Source organism: Drosophila virilis, chromosome 5 (genome assembly GCF_030788295.1).
Source record: "Drosophila virilis strain 15010-1051.87 chromosome 5, Dvir_AGI_RSII-ME, whole genome shotgun sequence".
In the NCBI taxonomy this organism is placed as follows: domain Eukaryota; kingdom Metazoa; phylum Arthropoda; class Insecta; order Diptera; family Drosophilidae; genus Drosophila; species Drosophila virilis.
The window spans coordinates 1,266,579-1,286,551 of NC_091547.1; the positions used below are offsets into that span (position 1 = coordinate 1,266,579).

General features: G+C 37.1%; 1 protein-coding gene across 5 annotated transcripts in view; it reads left to right on the top strand.

Moving 5' to 3' along the window:
• LOC6635932 (G-protein coupled receptor dmsr-1) overlaps positions 1–19,973 on the top strand; it is a 91,731-nt gene that overhangs the window by 40,474 nt on the left and 31,284 nt on the right. The window lies entirely within an intron of this gene.

Consider the following 19,973-nt stretch of genomic DNA (forward strand, 5'->3'; position numbering starts at 1 on the left):
TGTGGTCCATTGCCTGCTGTTCATGGACCACAACTTGAGCTATATGAAAACTCATGTGTGTGCTAGTGTGTGTGCCGGATGCGTTAATCCTGGCTAAAGTAAATCCTGGCCGGGAAAACCACGAATGTGAAGCACTTGAAGCTCTTTAGCGTGGCCAGCTGCGGTTGTCTTGGCTAAGTCTTGAAGGGGGCTTTTCCTTGGAATTTCGACACACATATTTCAAGTGTGCGTGGGCTTGAGTGTGTGTGTGTGTGTGTGTGTGTGTGTGTGTGTGTGTGTGTGTGTGTGTGTGTGCGTGTGTGAGCGTGTATGTTTTGGGCAACAACTTGTCGAGCTAAAGTTTTATTTATGAAGCTGAAGCTGACGCTGACATCAAAGACATACACAAAAAAAAAAAAAAAAAACAAATCTAAATCTAAATGAAAAACAAAAAAAAAAATCGAAAAATAAATAAGTACCTCGCCAGGCCGAAGCCTCAATACTCTATTTAGACAAATGACTGACAGCCGTTGCGGATATGTTCAGATTCATGCCGACGCTTCTAATTGCTTGAGGTGCTGAGGATATTTTGATAGATAGCAGATTTTTGTAAACAAAAACTTATTTTACGACAGATATATATAAAGATATATGGCCAGATATATACGATATATTTGTATACCTAAGAGGCAGAGCGAAATGAACAATTTCCAGGTTTGATCCAGATTTCTGGGCATAACCAAAAAGTTGCACCCAAAATTCCAACCAATAATCTGCAGGGCAACTATACGATATAGTCCTCTCATGTCTGCGATGGATAGAGTATAACAACGGGAAAAAATGAAAAATTTACGAAACTGTGAGCAGATTCCTAGCGCAATCTGTAGATGTGTAAATATTTGCGACCCTAGGCGTAGGCCATGGAGACAATGGCGTCAGAGGCGCCAACTGACATGTGTCAAAGGTCGGAGGCTGGTGAGAGGGAGAGATGTGTGTGTGTGTGTGTGTGTGTGTGTGTTTGGCACACCCAGCTGGACACTTTTTAATATGGCAAACAAGAGCGCTGCGTGCGTCGTTTTATTAAAAAAAAAACTGAGCGAGCTGCCGCATAAAAAAATCAAATAAAATAGAATATAAAAAAAAAAAAGCATCGAGAGGGTCCAGCGTGGTCGACAGGTCCTGCAGGACCTGCAGTTCATTATGCCAAATTGCTATGGTAATCTATATTAAATATTTTTTAGCTAACAGCTGTTGGCTGCTTACACCACCCCACCCCACCCCCTACCGCCATCCCCTTTGGCAACACGCCCCTGCTCCAATTTGGACACGAGGCCTTATTTATGCGGCTTTATTATGCCCAATTTATGGGCTATGCATGTCAGCTAATTAGCTGTCGAAGACATTCCTGGCTGATTGGTAATACGCTTAACTTTCACACACATACACACACACACACTTATACACAATCTGGCAACAGGTTTGATCGTAGCCCATTTTCTGCATATTGACAAGTTCCTCGTTATCGCCGTTTGGCAGCTGTTGTTTGCATCTCTTGATAATTCAAATTAATGAATATACATCCAACTGCCAACTGCGAACTGTAATTAAGTGAGTAAAATTGCCTCCCCCAAAAGCCAGAACCATTTAAAATATATATTGCTTCCCACAGTAAACAGAATGTTTTGGCTTCTTTTTAATTAATTTTTAGTTGGATTTGGATGCAATCAACAAATTGCATTCACATGGTTTTACAAAGTCAATTTTGATTGCCCAAAAAATATATGTGAGCATTTACACCACAAGAATCTCATCGAACATAGGTTCAAATTTCCCACACCTAGAACTTGGTTAAAACTCAATCAAATTTTGCGACGCTTGACTTTTGGTGCATGAATTGGCATATTAATCTGGCAACATCATTTTTGGTCAAAATTTCATGTACAAATTCTATCTTCATATATCCTATATAGACATGGGTCCATATTTCCCACACCCATAACTCGGACAAAAATCTACCGATTTTAATGGGGCTTGGCTTTTTATTCATGTTTTTGCCTCTAGAGTTACATCCGTAACTCGGTCAAAATTCTTCCGATTCTCATGGGGCTTGGCTTTTTATTCATGTTTTTGCCTCTAGAAAAATTTGGCATTTAAATCTGGCAACATCATTTTTGGTCGAAATTCATGTCAATATTCTATCCTCAAAAATCCTATATAAACATGGGTCCAAATTTCCCACATCCGTAACTCGGTCAAAATTCTTCCGATTCTCATGGGGCTTGGCTTTTTATTCATGTTTTTGCCTCTAGAAAAATTTGGCATTTAAATCTGGCAACATCATTTTTGGTCCAAATTCATGTAAAAATTCTAACCTCTAAACTCCTATATAGACATGGGTCCAAATTTCCCACATCCGTAACTCCGTCAAAATTCTACCGATTTTCATGGGGTTTGGTTTTTTATTGATGGTTTTGCCTCTAGAAAAATTTGGCATTTAAATCTGGCAACATCAATTTTGGTCCAAATTCATGTAAAATTCTAACCTCATTATTCCTATATAGACATGGGTCCAAATTTCCCACATCCGTAACTCGGTCAAAATTCTACCGATTTTCATGGGGTTTGGTTTTTTATTGATGGTTTTGCCTCTAGAAAAATTTGGCATTTAAATCTGGCAACATCAGATTTGGTCCAAATTCATTAAAAAATTCTAACCTCTAAAATCCTATATAGACATGGGTCAAAATTTCCCACATCCGTAACTCGATCAAAATTCTACCGATTTTCATGGGGCTTGGTTTTTTAATCATGGTTTTGCCTCTAGAAAAATTTGGCATTTAAATCTGGCAACATCATTTTTGGTCAAAATTCATGTCAATATTCTATCCTCAAAAATCCTATATAGACATGGGTCCAAATTTCCCACATCCGTAACTCGGTCAAAATTCTTCCGATTCTCATGGGGCTTGGCTTTTTATTCATGTTTTTGCCTCTAGAAAAATTTGGCATTTAAATCTGGCAACATCATTTTTGGTCCAACTTCATGTAAAAATTCTAACCTCTAAAATCGTATATAGACATGGGTCCAAATTTCCCACATCCGTAACTCGGTCAAAATTCTTCCGATTCTCATGGGGCTTGGCTTTTTATTCATGTTTTTGCCTCTAGAAAAATTTGGCATTTAAATCTGGCAACATCATTTTTGGTCCAAATTCATGTAAAAATTCTAACCTCTAAAATCCTATATAGACATGGGTCCAAATTTCCCACATCCGTAACTCGGTCAAAATTCTACCGATTTTCATGGGGTTTGGTTTTTTATTGATGGTTTTGCCTCTAGAAAAATTTGGCATTTAAATCTGGCAACATCAATTTTGGTCCAAATTCATGTAAAAATTCTAACCTCATTATTCCTATATAGACATGGGTCCAAATTTCCCACATCCGTAACTCGCTCAAAATTCTTCCGATTTTGATGGGGTTTGGTTTTTTATTGATGGTTTTGCCTCTAGAAAAATTTGGCATTTAAATCTGGCAACATCATATTTGGTCCAAATTCATTAAAAAATTCTAACCTCTAAAATCCTATATAGACATGGGTCAAAATTTCCCACATCCGTAACTCGATCAAAATTCTACCGATTTTCATGGGACTTGGTTTTTTATTCATGGTTTTGCCTCTAAAAAAATTTGGCATTTAAATCTGGCAACATCATTTTTGGTCCAAATTCATGTCAATATTCTGTCCTCAAAAATCCTATATAGACATGGGTCCAAATTTCCCACATCCGTAACCAGGTCAAAACTCTACTGATTTTAATGGGGCTTGGTTTTTTATTCATGGTTTTGCCTCTAGAAAAATTTGGCATTTAAAACTGCCAACATCATTTTGGGTCAAAATTTCATGTAAAAATTCTAACCTCATTATTCCTATATAGACATGGGTCAAAATTTTCCACATCCGTTACTCGGTCAAAACTCTACCGATTTTCATGGGGCTTGGTTTTTTATTCATGGTTTTGCCTCTAGAAAAATTTGGCATTTAAATCTAGCAACATCATTTTTGGTCAAAATTTCATGTAAAAATTCTAACCTCATTATTCCTATATAGACATGGGTTAAACTTTTCCACATTCGTAACTCGGTCAAAACTCTACCCATTTTCATGGGGCTTGGTTTTTTATTCATGTTTTTGCCTCTAGAAAAATTTGGCATTTAAATCTAGCAACATCATTTTTGGTCAAAATTCATGTCAATATTCTATCCTCAAAAATCCTATATAGACATGGGTCCAAATTTCCCACATCCGTAACTCGGTCAAAATTCTTCCGATTCTCATGGGGCTTGGCTTTTTATTCATGTTTTTGCCTCTAGAAAAATTTGGCATTTAAATCTGGCAACATCATTTTTGGTCCAACTTCATGTAAAAATTCTAACCTCTAAAATCGTATATAGACATGGGTCCAAATTTCCCACATCCGTAACTCGGTCAATATTCTTCCGATTCTCATGGGGCTTGGCTTTTTATTCATGTTTTTACCTCTAGAAAAATTTGGCATTTAAATCTGGCAACATCATTTTTGGTCCAAATTCATGTAAAAATTCTAACCTCTAAAATCCTATATAGACATGGGTCCAAATTTCCCACATCCGTAACTCGGTCAAAATTCTACCGATTTTCATGGGGTTTGGTTTTTTATTGATGGTTTTGCCTCTAGAAAAATTTGGCATTTAAATCTGGCAACATCAATTTTGGTCCAAATTCATGTAAAAATTCTAACCTCTAAAATCCTATATAGACATGGGTCCAAATTTCCCACATCCGTAACTCGCTCAAAATTCTTCCGATTTTCATGGGGTTTGGTTTTTTATTGATGGTTTTGCCTCTAGAAAAATTTGGCATTTAAATCTGGCAACATCATATTTGGTCCAAATTCATTAAAAAATTCTAACCTCTAAAATCCTATATAGACATGGGTCCAAATTTCCCACATCCGTAACTCGGTCAAAATTCTTCCGATTCTCATGGGGCTTGGTTTTTTATTCATGTTTTTGCCTCTGGAAAAATTTGGCATTTAAATCTGGCAACATCATTTTTGGTCCAAATTCATGTCAATATTCTGTCCTCAAAAATCCTATATAGACATGGGTCCAAATTTCCCACATCCGTAACCAGGTCAAAACTCTACTGATTTTAATGGGGCTTGGTTTTTTATTCATGGTTTTGCCTCTAGAAAAATTTGGCATTTAAAACTGCCAACATCATTTTGGGTCAAAATTTCATGTAAAAATTCTAACCTCATTATTCCTATATAGACATGGGTCAAAATTTTCCACATCCGTTACTCGGTCAAAACTCTACCGATTTTCATGGGGCTTGGTTTTTTATTCATGGTTTTGCCTCTAGAAAAATTTGGCATTTAAATCTAGCAACATCATTTTCGGTCAAAATTTCATGTAAAAATTCTAACCTCATTATTCCTATATAGACATGGGTTAAACTTTTCCACATTCGTAACCCGGTCAAAACTCTACCGATTTTTATGGGGCTTGGTTTTTTATTCATGTTTTTGCCTCTAGAAAAATTTGGCATTTAAATCTAGCAACATCATTTTTGGTCAAAATTCATGTAAAAATTCTAACCTCATTATTCCTATATAGACATGGGTCAAAATTTTCCACATCCGTAAATCGGTCAAAATTCTACCGATTTTCATGGGGCTTGGTTTTTTATTCATGGTTTTGCCTCTAGAAAAACTTGGCATTTAAATCTGGCAACATCATTTTTGGTCCAACTTCATGTAAAAATTCTAACCTCTAAAATCCTATATAGACATGGGTCCAAATTTCCCACATCCGTAACTCGGTCAAAATTCTTCCGATTCTCATGGGGCTTGGCTTTTTATTCATGTTTTTGCCTCTAGAAAAATTTGGCATTTAAATCTGGCAACATCATTTTTGGTCCAAATTCATGTAAAAATTCTAACCTCTAAAATCCTATATAGACATGGGTCCAAATTTCCCACATCCGTAACTCGGTCAAAATTCTACCGATTTTCATGGGGTTTGGTTTTTTATTGATGGTTTTGCCTCTAGAAAAATTTGGCATTTAAATCTGGCAACATCAATTTTGGTCCAAATTCATGTAAAATTCTAACCTCATTATTCCTATATAGACATGGGTCCAAATTTCCCACATCCGTAACTCGGTCAAAATTCTTCCGATTTTCATGGGGTTTGGTTTTTTATTGATGGTTTTGCCTCTAGAAAAATTTGGCATTTAAATCTGGCAACATCATATTTGGTCCAAATTCATTAAAAAATTCTAACCTCTAAAATCCTATATAGACATGGGTCCAAATTTCCCACATCCGTAACTCGGTCAAAATTCTTCCGATTCTCATGGGGCTTGGCTTTTTATTCATGTTTTTGCCTCTAGAAAAATTTGGCATTTAAATCTGGCAACATCATTTTTGGTCAAAATTCATGTAAAAATTCTAACCTCTAAAATCCTATATAGACATGGGTCCAAATTTCCCACATCCGTAACTCGGTCAAAATTCTTCCGATTCTCATGGGGCTTGGCTTTTTATTCATGTTTTTGCCTCTAGAAAAATTTGGCATTTAAATCTGGCAACATCATTTTTGGTCCAAATTCATGTAAAAATTCTAACCTCTAAAATCCTATATAGACATGGGTCCAAATTTCCCACATCCGTAACTCGGTCAAAATTCTACCGATTTTCATGGGGTTTGGTTTTTTATTGATGGTTTTGCCTCTAGAAAAATTTGGCATTTAAATCTGGCAACATCAATTTTGGTCCAAATTCATGTAAAATTCTAACCTCATTATTCCTATATAGACATGGGTCCAAATTTCCCACATCCGTAACTCGGTCAAAATTCTTCCGATTTTCATGGGGTTTGGTTTTTTATTGATGGTTTTGCCTCTAGAAAAATTTGGCATTTAAATCTGGCAACATCATTTTTGGTCCAAATTCATGTAAAAATTCTAACCTCTAAAATCCTATATAGACATGGGTCCAAATTTCCCACATCCGTAACTCGATCAAAATTCTACCGATTTTCATGGGGCTTGGTTTTTTAATCATGGTTTTGCCTCTAGAAAAATTTGGCATTTAAATCTGGCAACATCATTTTTGGTCAAAATTCATGTCTATTCTATCCTCAAAAATCCTATATAGACATGGGTCCAAATTTCCCACATCCGTAACTCGGTCAAAATTCTTCCGATTCTCATGGGGCTTGGCTTTTTATTCATGTTTTTGCCTCTAGAAAAATTTGGCATTTAAATCTGGCAACATCATTTTTTGGTCAAAATTCATGTAAAAATTCTAACCTCAAAAATCCTATATAGACATGGGTGAAAATTTCCCACATCCGTAACTAGGTCAAAACTCTACTGATTTTAATGGGGCTTGGTTTTTTATTCATGGTTTTGCCTCTAGAAAAATTTGGCATTTAAATCTGGCAACATCATTTTTGGTCAAAATTCATGTAAAAATTCTAACCTCTAAAATCCTATATAGACATGGGTCCAAATTTCCCACATCCGTAACTCGGTCAAAATTCTACCGATTTTCATGGGGTTTGGTTTTTTATTGATGGTGTTGCCTCTAGAAAAATTTGGCATTTAAATCTGGCAACATAATTTTTGGTAAAAATTCATGTCAATTTTCTATCCTCAAAAATCCCATATAGACATGGGTCCAAATTTCCCACATCCCTAACTCGGTCAAAATTCTTCCGATTTTCATGGGGCTTGGTTTTTTATTCATGTTTTTGCCTCCAGAAAAATTTGGCATTTAAATCTGGCAACATCATTTTTGGTCAAAATTTATGTAAAAATTTTAACCTCTAAAATCCCATATAGACATGGGTCCAAATTTCCCACATCCGTAACTCGGTCAAAATGTTATCGATTTTCATGGGTCTTGGCTTTTTATTCATGGTTTTGCCCCTAGAAAAATTTTGGCATTTAAATGTGTCAGCATCATTTTCGGTTAAAATTTCTTGTAAACATTCTAACCTCATACATCCTATATATACATGGTTCAAAACTTCCCACATCCGTAACTCGGTAAAACTCTACCAAGTTTCGTGGGGCTTGGCTTTTTATTCTTGGTTGGTCTCTGGATTTGTAATTTAAGTCTGGCATCATAATTGTTAGATAAAATTCATGTGAATATGTTAACCGTAATAATCATATATGGACATATGTAGGTCTAAATTGCCCACACTCAAGACTCTGACAAAATTCAATCTGCAATTAAATAGTAGAATGAAAAAAATCCATAGAGTCGAGTCCAAATTTCCCACTTTTATTTATTGAAAAGCGCAACCTATTTTCTCAATGTCATATTCCTATTTCGTACAGAGTACGGCGTATTTGCTAGTTGTGTATACTCTTCGCACCTGTTTGTGTTAATCGGTAGCAGCATCTCAATAGTCACGTATTTATTTACGTCTAAATTTCCTTGGTCTCAAATATCCAATTTATTAGAATACTTCTTATCGGATTACGTCAATTCGTGCAGCGTAATTTTACGACACTTGAAAGCAGTTACCGAAGAGGGGCGTAGAATCGGGCAAGCGGGTAAGAGGGCGTGGTAGAAAGGGTAAAGGTTCCGCTGTTGTGGGCTAGGTTCGTTGTCCCGACACAGACAGATTCATTTGCTCTAATTAGCCAAATTCTGTTTGCTTGTTCTCTTTGTGTTATATTTTTTGTTTGCTGTCATTTTTTTTTCTGCCCCAATATCTTTATAGAAAACAAATAATGAATGTGAATAATGTTTTGCAAGCACCCGAAGACTGCATTGTGTTTCACGAGACACTCAACAATAAGCACGAAAAGCTGTTGCCGTCTTTTCCTTATGGAATATTGCATTATTAATTTTAATTAAAAAGCGCGTGGCTTTAATTCGTGCCGGAGAGCCGCTCCGAGCATATCTTATTTGGGTGCCGACGCGTGTTGATGCTTTGCAACAGGCCCGTAAATACACAAACAAATAATAAACAATATTGTAGAGGTCGCCAGCAGATGTCTTTCCATATCTGACTGTGCTCAACCCTACACTCAGAGAAAAAAAGAGTTGTTTAGTCACAGTTGAGTATAAAATTGTTTAAAGTCATAATTTCTGAAACTTAAAATGTGATTCTTTTGTCAAATGGTCGAAAAGCTCGATGGCTATATTAATATTTATCGATTTTATAGCGTATTTTCGAAGAATTCGAACATATCTTGCTTTTTATAATATTGTGGAACGAAATAGACTTCAAGTTTCGACTTCAAAAAGACGTTTATTTCTCAGTGTATTCTTCTTCTGACACACACGCACGCCCACACGCACGCCCTCACGCACGCCTACACACACCTACACACACACCTACACTCATTCTTTTGCCCCTTTTAACTTGTATTTGTGCTTCGGGCTGTCTGAGTTTATCGCCATGGACCACTTGGCCATGTTTCACTTAGTGGCAGCAAAGTTTGCTTTTTGCTCTTCAATAAATAACCGACAACCTATTTTGCGTGCCCCTGTTGGGAACGTGAGTTTATGTAAATGCTTGCCGATTTCCCGTTGTTTGCTTTTCAAGCATGAAAAACCTGGCGAAGAAAAAATTACCAAAAAAAAAAGCTGTGCAAAACAATGTACCGAAAAATTCAATTGCTGGTGTCCGGCTTTGAAGGCTGAAATTTCCTTTTTTATATGCTTTTCTTTCAGTTTATATATAATTTTTTATTTTAACTTTTGTAGCTTCATTACAAACTGCGAATTCGATTTCGGTTTATTTTCATTTTGTTGTACGTTGTCGGCCTTCGTTTTTGGTATTTTATTGCTGCGTGGTCGCATTCATTAGCAATAAGTGTCTGTAAATTGCGTTCGTTGATATATAGCCCCCAATAAATTTATCAATTAGCGCTGAAACATAATAATTTAACGAATTCCACTGATACTGTTACATTCTGGACTAGGATATCCTGTGTTAGGTACACATATATTTGCGAACGGTTTTGACAGAGTAATGCACTTAAATACATTAAATTTATATTTGAAAATTAGCTTAGGTTCGTATTGGCCAGGACTTTTTCGAAATTCCGTCCTCATTTTTACACACTTGGTATATTGAGCTAACTAGCGGAAAAAATCATGTGTCTAGCTGTAACGATTTGAGCTATGCGGCATTCAGTCAGACAGTCAAGCAGTCAATCACGACAAACAGCTTTTTTTAGTTTATGTATTTCATCTATGAGGAACATTTTTTCAAATGAGGCACTCAACTTTGTGTTGAACACCAGTCGGTCTATCAATCAGTTAGTCATTCAGTTAGTCGATCAGTTTAATATAAATTGATGTATATGAATATTGTTCCGAGTGAGGCAGTCAACTTTACGTTGATCAGTCTGTCATTCAGCACAAACAGTTCCATATAATCTTTCAGTTGGTCATTCAGCCATTCAGTCAATCAGTTTAATATAAATTGATGTATTTGAACATTATTCCGAGCGAGCCACTCAACTTAAAGACCATTCATTTATTTCAATCTGATGGCACTGCAAATTTCTGAAGTGCGCTCAAATGGGCATTAGAGGCTATCAAATGACTTGGCAAAACTGAATTTAAAGTCATGTCCAAGTGCTTGACCACAACGCAACGCAACGCAACGCAAGGACATTAATGTTTGTGTTAGTCATTAGTCAGCGCGAAGCGCTCTAAGAGAAATGGACTTGTGACACGAGCAGTCATTTGATTGAGCTCATGCTGGCGGACGGCTCGTCAGGGCGTAGGTCAAGGACATTTAAAAATTAATGCATCCGATGACAAAAAGCGTCTCAAATGTGCCCCAATGACAGAAGTTGATCGCCAAATTACGCATACGCCGCATGTGCCAGCTGCTTGACGATGATTCGCTCGCAACCCACATCAATTTGCGATTGTCAATGCTCATTAGCATAGGCTCCAAGGGGTCGAGAGGGGGCAGAGAGAGAGAGAGTGAGAGTTATTGACAAAGAGCACAGTCGCCTGCCGCAACCCTTGGGGCTATACTTTTTTTTTTATTAAGTGAGCAAAACATGTGTCTAGCAAACAGGCCCAACTAATTCGTAAGGACACTCGGTCGACAATTTTTATGCGCTAGTTTGAATATGTGTTTCATTTCACATAAATGCAGACGTGCCCAAAATTTCAAATGGCGCCTTAAAAGCAAGGCAAAATACAAAATATGAGAGTACTTTATTTCGAAGTGGCCGACTAATAGATACCCAGTACACAGCTACCTTTACAAAGATTCTAGTTTCCTTTTACACGTGCATGAACTAAATATGCATGCCGCTTGCTGCGACAGTATTTCTTCTTTAGGGAATATATATGACATATTTTTATGTGTAAGTACTCAAGCCCAAGGCTGTACCTCCAAAAATGGATTCTATCACAATTTTGGGTGGTGTAGGGAAAGATCTTAAAAACGTGAAATAATCTGTATTTGTGTATGCCATACTTGAGGATGCATTATAGCTCCTATAAGAACTGAGATATGCTCAAAAAACAGGATTGAGATAACAATTATTATCGCTATCATTAATCGATAATCGATGATTTTATTTAAGCTTGATCTGCACAGGCAATGGGAGTAGCTACGTTTCAAATTTTGTAACTCTTAAACACAGACAGAAGGGTAGAGGGACAGACTCAATCGACTCGGCTGTATGAGCTGATCAAGATAGTATATACCCTTTACCGGGTCGAAGGTGCCATCGATGTCTGTTAGATGCCATTGCAAGAAAGCCATTATACCCTCTTTAAACATATTCAATGTGTTTTCCGGGTACAAAAAAAAGGGACCAGCATGGAAACTGTCAGTTTGTGGCGAGCATTTTCATTTGGCAGGCATAGCAGCAATAAGTGGTTCCCTGACCAACAGGCTGCTCTTTTCAGCAGGCCAACGAAGCGAAAAGTGCCGCCTTCCCCCCTTCACCCGGCAGCCCCTTTTTCGGTCACAAGTTAAATGTGCTCGCTTTAAGGATCAGTGGAAAATCAATTTGATATATGGATGGATGGCACGTGCCAGAGCAGAAGGCTCCACTCGGGCATTCTAATTGCGGTGCGCGACCTGCGTGCCCTGCCTGGCCAAACTTAGTCCGCTGTTGTCGCCTTCGCAATGAAGACAAATTGTAGCAGGCGCATGTTGAAAAAAAAAAACCTAGAAAATATGCTTAAATATTGCTCAGAGCCAGAGGCAAGACAAATGAATACTTTCCGATTTACAATTGAATTTTGCGGCTTTCTACACAGACGAGAATTGTTTGCATTGAAACGTCGAGTGTAATTGATTTGACTGCGGCTCCAGCACGCACAAACGAAACCAAAATGCGTAGTTGGCTCTATGGATTTACGTGGAATTTAATTATGATGGAGCCGTTGTCATTGCTAAGCCCTCATATGCAGAGTGAAAATCCATTTGGCTTATTACAAACCCGACAGCAGCAGCACCAGCAGCAGCAGCAGCATTACGAATCAATCCGTGAGTTTTGCTTTGTAAGCAGCTTGGGGTAAAGCAGCGAGTCCCCCGAGGTTGCCCGAAGCTAAAGCCGGACTTTCGCTGGAAGAGTAAACTACAATAGTAAAAATGCTGACAACGGGACAGTAAGAGGCGTGTTTTGGCCCACCCAAGGAGCGAGGGCGGTTTTTGTACTTAGACGACTTGTGGGATGTTGAATATATATATTACCTTTTGGATATTTTGAAAAACTGAAACTTCTTAGAAGAAAAATAACAATCTAAACGTTAGCATTAAAGTTATTTAAAGGTGAACAACTTCAGAAGCTCAATCAAAGCAAATGGTTTCAACAATTGAATTGTGTTTAAAGGGTATCTTTTAGTCATCTCTAGCGTGCTGTTAAGTTGAATTTGTGTGTCTAAATCGCAACTAGTCAATTATACCCTCGGCTGTTAGCGTCTGACTGTTGCACGCTTGCTAAGGACAGCAACAATCAGGACAGGAACAGTGATATCGTCCTGGTAATCCAACGGCTTACGGCAACCATTAAAGCCAACCTTGTATCTGTCTATTCGCATACGGTAAAAGCAGCCGTAACCAATGCTGAACTGGACAACATTCTAACCGGTTGCGGTTGCCGCTCATCCTGTTGTTTCTGTTGTTCCTGTTTTTCGTCCTTTGGTGTAGTTCGAGTTGCGCTTTGGTCCGTCCCAAACACGCACCTGTTTCCCTTGTGGCACATTGTTGTTTATGCTCTTGCTGCGGCTATTATAATTATTTAGCGAAGGACACCATCTGTTTGAAGATATCGGAAAATGCAAAAGCTGGAGACTAGAAATTTAAAATATTTATTATTCCAAACCATTTGCATATATCGATAGAAGGAAGGAGCAGACCTCAAATATATATTGTACTAAGCCAATATCTCCTGCCATTTTCAAAATATCGATAAATATATATTTTGGACTTTGATTTTAAGGCATAACTTAAAGATTTTCAGAGGTAGATACAGCAAACTTGGAATATAGGCTCGCGTTTTGTGTATGTAGATTATAAATATTTAATTTCTTCAAAAACTCCTTCAATTTTGCTTTAATTGGAAAAACAACTTACTTTTAGAGGTATCTAAACACTTTTGTGAGGCATATTTAAGAACTGAAACTTTCACTAAGATCCGACTATAAACAGAGAAGTTTATCAGGAACGCATATTCCATATATAGAGTGGGAGGATGAAGCACAACTTGCGGCGTGTGTGTGTGAGTGTGAGCGTATTTGTGCGTGTATGTGCCTTTGTGATTGTATGTGTAGAAGGAAGCTAGAATGTTTGTCAGGACAGCATATCTTCCCTTCTGGCACTCCGACTTGTTTTTTTAATGACCATTGGCTGTATTTGGGTGTAGTGGATGGGTCAGGCTGTAGCTCTGCTATTTTTTCTGGTGCTTATTAAAGTGTATTTGACCGCTCAAAGTCAAATATGTGTTTAGTTTGCTTTCAAAAGAAAACAAATATTTGGCTTGCTTTTAATTATGTTGGGCTACAACATTTTTTTGCATGTCATTGCCAGTTGGAGATCTAATCTAGGGTAAATAAAACCAAAACTATGTACAAGTCCTGTTTACTCTATGCGTGTGTTTGTGTGGGGATGGGGCTAATGGTCTTATATAATGTGCCATTGTTATTGACAATTATTTCTGTGGTTTACTTGAGCCCGCGTTGCCCTCTGCTGCCCCATTGCCAATTGACAGCGATTAATATGCCGCACAGCTGTAGGCATATGCCCCCCAGTTGCTTGGCACCAAATCGAAACGAATGCCAAAGTAAAATTCAATTAATTTTACAGTGATCCCAATAAAGCGTGCCACACTGCCGCTGGGCTCTACCCTCTGCGTGTCTGAATTAATCAAAAATTGTTTTGCCCACAGCGACATCCGGTAGTTCTGTTAGCTTGTGTGAAATTTCGCACTTCAGATATGCTGTGCCTATCGCTGCGGCCCTTGATAAGGGTCAACGCGTACAGCTAGTTCAAGAGTTTCAATAGGGGTGGAAACTTTTTTAAATAACCTTTTCCTAAAGACTGCTTTAAGTTTGTGTAATAAGAATCCTTGCACATTTAATTCACTTGGGCTTTTATGAGCTTTCATAGTTTTTTCTTGCAAAGGCTTCTATACTGTTATTAGAGGGAAAGTAAAAGCAAATTAAACTTAACTTTAGGTGATATTATCTATTAATTTGAGCTTTCATAAGCTTTGTAAGGTGGAAGCGGATCAACTTTAAAGCAGCTCTATAGAATTTTCTGAATAAAGATATATAACAATCTATATAATACTTAGTATATATATTCTGAATATGTAATTAATAGTTCAATATTTCAATAATATTTATTTGATTTACATTTGTAGAGCTTTCATGATATTTTAAGTTTGTTTAATTATAATTTGAAGAGCTTTCAAGAGCTAGCAGAGATTAAATGAGAGAAGGGACATCTTTGAAAAAGCCCATGGAAAAGTTATAAAAAAGATATATATAAAAAACTTGTATGATATTGATTCCGATATGTTTTCATTAAATTAAATTTATTTCTCATTGAAACTTTTACAATTTGCAGAGCTTTCATGAGCTTTATAGATTTAAAGTGTGGGAATTTAGTGTGAAGTAGCCACAAAGCGCTTAAAGCTGACTGTCACAAGAGCTTGTTACAGCTGCAGATACCCCAACCTACACAAAATACACTGCGTTTTATGAAACGTCTGAGGCCAAAAGCCAAATGTCAACTTTGTCAATTTGTTAGCCAAGTTTAGGAACTTGAACTTGACTGCACATTTTGGCGCTTGTCCTTTTTCCATTTGCCAAGTTGCTGCGGGCAAACTCATTAGAACTTTAATAATTTGTATCTTTAGCTATTAATTAAGTAAATAAGAAAAAAGTTGTAACAGCATATTTAATGGACGCATGCTGCCTGCCACATGCCACATGCCAAATGCCACTTACCACTTAGTAGCTTTTGGTTATTTATTATTCGCTCAAAATGTAAAATCACCCAAAAGTTTTATACACGTGCCCCTTGGCAAGCGTCTGCCAAAATTAAAATTAATGCAAGAAGATACGCTTATATATTTCAAAAAGATTTTTCTTGCTGAATTTATAGAAAATGTTGTGGTTAATTCAGAAAATTGGAATTTTCTTGTTTAATTGCGCCGAATTCGAATATGTTTATGACGCCAACTGTGACAGCCAAATAAATAATAATAAATGTAAATATATGCGAATATACATCTTAATTGGAGGCACATCGGTGGGAGAGAAGGGAGAGCGAGAGAGAGAGAGAGAGAGCGTAAGAGAGCGAGAGAGAGAGGGAGAGCTAACAGAGAGAGCAATAAAAAATTATATTGGCTCAATGGACCGAGGAATTAATTTTTCATCAATTCACAATTTGATGCAACACAAGAATGTGAAAAATGTACAAAAAATTCTATTTGTAAACAGATCAATTTTTGTTTGAATATTCGCAATTTATATGCACACACACACTGATATATAAATATATATGTATACATATTTCTTAAAAATATGTACACACGTTCATTTTAATATGCGTATAAATAAACTTTGAATATTGTTCTACAAGTTTTAAACATTGTTGTGCTGTGGACTGTTACAACTTTTTAAGCTACACATATTTATTCAGAATGTTTTCCGGCATAAATGGATGACGGCAGTACGTGCTATCCATGTGCTACACTCAAAAAAAAAATAAGGGAAAATACATAAATGCAAATGTGAAAAAAAACTGAAGTGATGCCATAAATAAATATAGGGAAAAGCGAACTTTACTTTATCGCTTGCATTTATCACCTGTTTAAAGCTTTGAAGGGGCCTAAGGCATTTGCCATACTTAAGATTATAGCAAAGTTTGCGGAGGATAGAATCGGACGCTTTATGGAGGCGAAAATAGAAGAGTCAGTGATGAGAAGATACAGAGAAGAGACAGAGGAGAGACTGAGAAGAGACTGAAGCCCAGAAGAGTTGATTTCAAACATAATTAACTTATTAATAAATACTAGGTCCAGCATAGTTCTACGATTAATAGAAGAAGGAAGTTTAATCACCAGAAGTCTACAGGAATATGACGATAAATGCAATTTGAAATACAATAATTCTATATTTCTACATGCAACAGATTAATTCCGGAACTGCCAGCTTAATATACTTATTGATACGAAAACCATTTACCATACCTGAGTCTTATTGCCTTAAAGCATATTTTTTAGAAATTTGGACTGTATGAAAATATTTACTGTTATATATATTTTCCTAAAAAAGTCCATACTTTTAGGTTTGTTTTTTGCGTTCTATCAATAATGACTAAAAATATTTGGCTCGTTGAATTTATTTTCTGAATTTATTCGAGTGCACGTAAAATAGGCCATGGAGCGAGAAATGTGATTTACAACAAGCATCATAAATATTGTAATATAAATGTTTGGCACATGTTGCGGTTACTTTAAAAACTCGCATGTACATTCATTAAATCTCAGCTCAAACTTTTAGTCCTAATGCGATTTGAAAATGTGGAAATTCATTTCGTGAAACTATGTTAAGCTGGCCACTTGGCTTTTAGATTGTGCCTCAGCCATCCGACTTGATTCATTATGCATTCGGCTGCAGAAGGCAGACAGAAAGAAGCCTTGAAAAATCTCGCCCAACAACAATCTGGCCTGCTTATAATTTATACCCTAAACCCATTTAAGATGGGTAAAAAGGGGTATGATGTATTTGTGCAAATGAATGTAACAGGCAAAAGAAAGCATCTCCGACCCAATGAAGCCGTATCAAACTAGACATGCCCGTTAGTCTTTTCGTCCATACGTATGTATGAATGAAAGGATCTCAGACCTTAGTTCCTCCCAGTGCTCGCTAAGTTTGAGTTTGCTTTTGATAGTCGTTAGCTTGCTCCATTTCCAATCGATATAGAAATTCTGTTTTTTTCTTAACCGAATCTCTTATGCTTTAAGAGCTAGAGGCTTTTAGAATGGGATATAAAACAAGTACCATTTTATAGCTGTTGCACAGAAGAGTCTTCAGGGTATCCCCTAGTTGGTAACTCCATTCTAGAGCCTCTTTCTGCTTATTGCAGCAGCAGTCTGGGGAAGACAACACCTCAAATAAGCAAAAAAGGTAAAAGCGGCGCTAAGCCAGAAAAGCTCACAGCAGATGAATACTTGAAACTAAAGAAATGAAACAAAATTAAAAGGCTACAGCCCCGCTTGATGTTGATTACGTTCATGTTGAAGGTGGGTGTAGTCAAGTTTTTTTTTAACTTTTATTTTAGAAAAAATGCAAATTATAAGGGAAGCACACTTTTACATCAGATTATTCGCGCTCGTCAAAACAGTTTTCCGTATTCCCGGCCTGTCAGCAATTCCTCACGCACACACTCACACACACATGCCATTTGCATAATTTTCAATGAAAGCCAGCAAAGTAGGCGCCGTGGGCTGGGTTATCGCCGAAGCTCTTTTGTTTATTCATGCGGTTGTTCACTTACTTATTTACCAGAGAGAAATTTTTCAAAAGGAAACCCAGCAAAGCGCAGCAATTCCATTGCTTTAATTCTTATTATTGTTATGAGATAGCAAAAACAAAATGTTTGCCGTTTAGCTTAGATTAAACGGACGTGGAATGGAGTCTACGACAGCTGTTGTTAAATTGCATCCTGATTGGCGTGCCACTTGAAGTCCGTATTTTGCGACCTGAATTCCAAGAAAGGAAAACAATTTAGTTAATATTTTAATCTGGCGCCGACACATTAAATATTTTACCAGCGGGCATTGCGCAGCTTGGCCTCTGGCAAGTTTTTCACTTGGTCGGAAGTCCACTTGCCTACCGTGGCAATATTCAAATTTGCAGGTACTACCTTCAAGCCCCGAGGTGTGGATGGAGAAGATTTTCTAAAAAGTATGAAGCCAGACTTCCATGAACTTTAACAAACTAGTTGGAAACTAAAGCTGTAGTCAATCGATTAAATAATGAAAAAGTAACTTGTAAAAGTTCTCCACCCATTTGACACTTTTAATCTCCAACTACTCACTTAAATTATTAAAGGTAACTACTTAGCTTAAATGATGTCGTTGCCGAGCTGCTACCGCTTGCGTTGTGCGCTCAATCAATCGGTCTGTCAATGCGTTAGAAGTTTTTTCTAAAACCGCGCCTGGCTGTTCGATTATGCCATATATGCCAACTACTGTGAAAAATATAGCTTTCTATCTCTCACGGCGTACAAATAGATTTCCAAACCCCATTCAACTGATCAGTTACGTCATAAGAGCTAAAATACTGTGAGAAACGTAAAGTTTCGCTTACATCCGTCACTCGCTTGTGTTGATCGTCAAACAGTCAGTTAGTCAATCAATCAAGGTAGATACTTTATAAAGATGGCAACGACTCTTAAAGTGTATAATTTCCTGAGGCTTGCAGTCATTGGTGGATGGTGCTTAATTAAATTACTTACCTTTGACTTTGGCTGGCTTGTTATCAACGCCTCTCGCTGAGCCTCAGCTCGGTTTAATGCCCAGGTACACGAAGATAAAGTTGGTCATTCTTATTAATCCATTTAAATAAAAGTTGACAGACAAACACAATGTGCCCAGGCTCAAGCTGCTGACATTCGAGTCGAGTCAACGAACGGCAAATGCGAGGAACAAGAGTAATTAATTGAAGCTGGCATTGCTCAAAATGCGTTTGCTTAATTGAGTTTTGGTCTGCAGTTGGCCATTTCCCACTTTCCATTTGCCATTTGCATTTGAATGCTGCAATTAAAACAACGCACCTAATTAAACATAATCGTAGTAACTGAAGTGTAAGTTGTGCGATATGCATAAGCTCTGAGAAGCACATCAGCTCTGATGTACAGCACACAATAAAGCTGTCAGCTGTCAAAGCCATAAAAGTCTGCCCCAAGCTCGGCTACCTTTGCACTTATTATGCTTTACTTATCAAATTTTTGGACATAATTAACTGATAGGCGTTTTGTTGTAGCCCATCTTAAGAGTTTAGTCTGTCATTCTTATCTTAAATAATACTCTTGCGATGAGTTTGCTTCTTTTGTTGGAAATCTTCTAACGCATTGAGGGCGACAGCTACGGCAATTATATAAGGACTAAATATTCTTGAACAGTTTTAATAGCATCTCCGCGGTAACTGAGGAATATACATACATCTTGTTTAATATAAACAGTGTTGAGTAAGTTTCAAACATATTCCATAGAGAATATATATTCTTTTTAAGTATTAACAGTGTTCAGTAAGACATTTTTAGTGCAAGTTGTATATACATTGTCTTTTAACTATGATCGATTAACGATAACATATAGCTCTCAAGGCAATCATCGGTTGTAAATTCAGTTAAAAGACAGTTTTTGTTTTTGAAGATAGAACATATCCTTTCTATACGCTGCCTATATATACTATGAATCG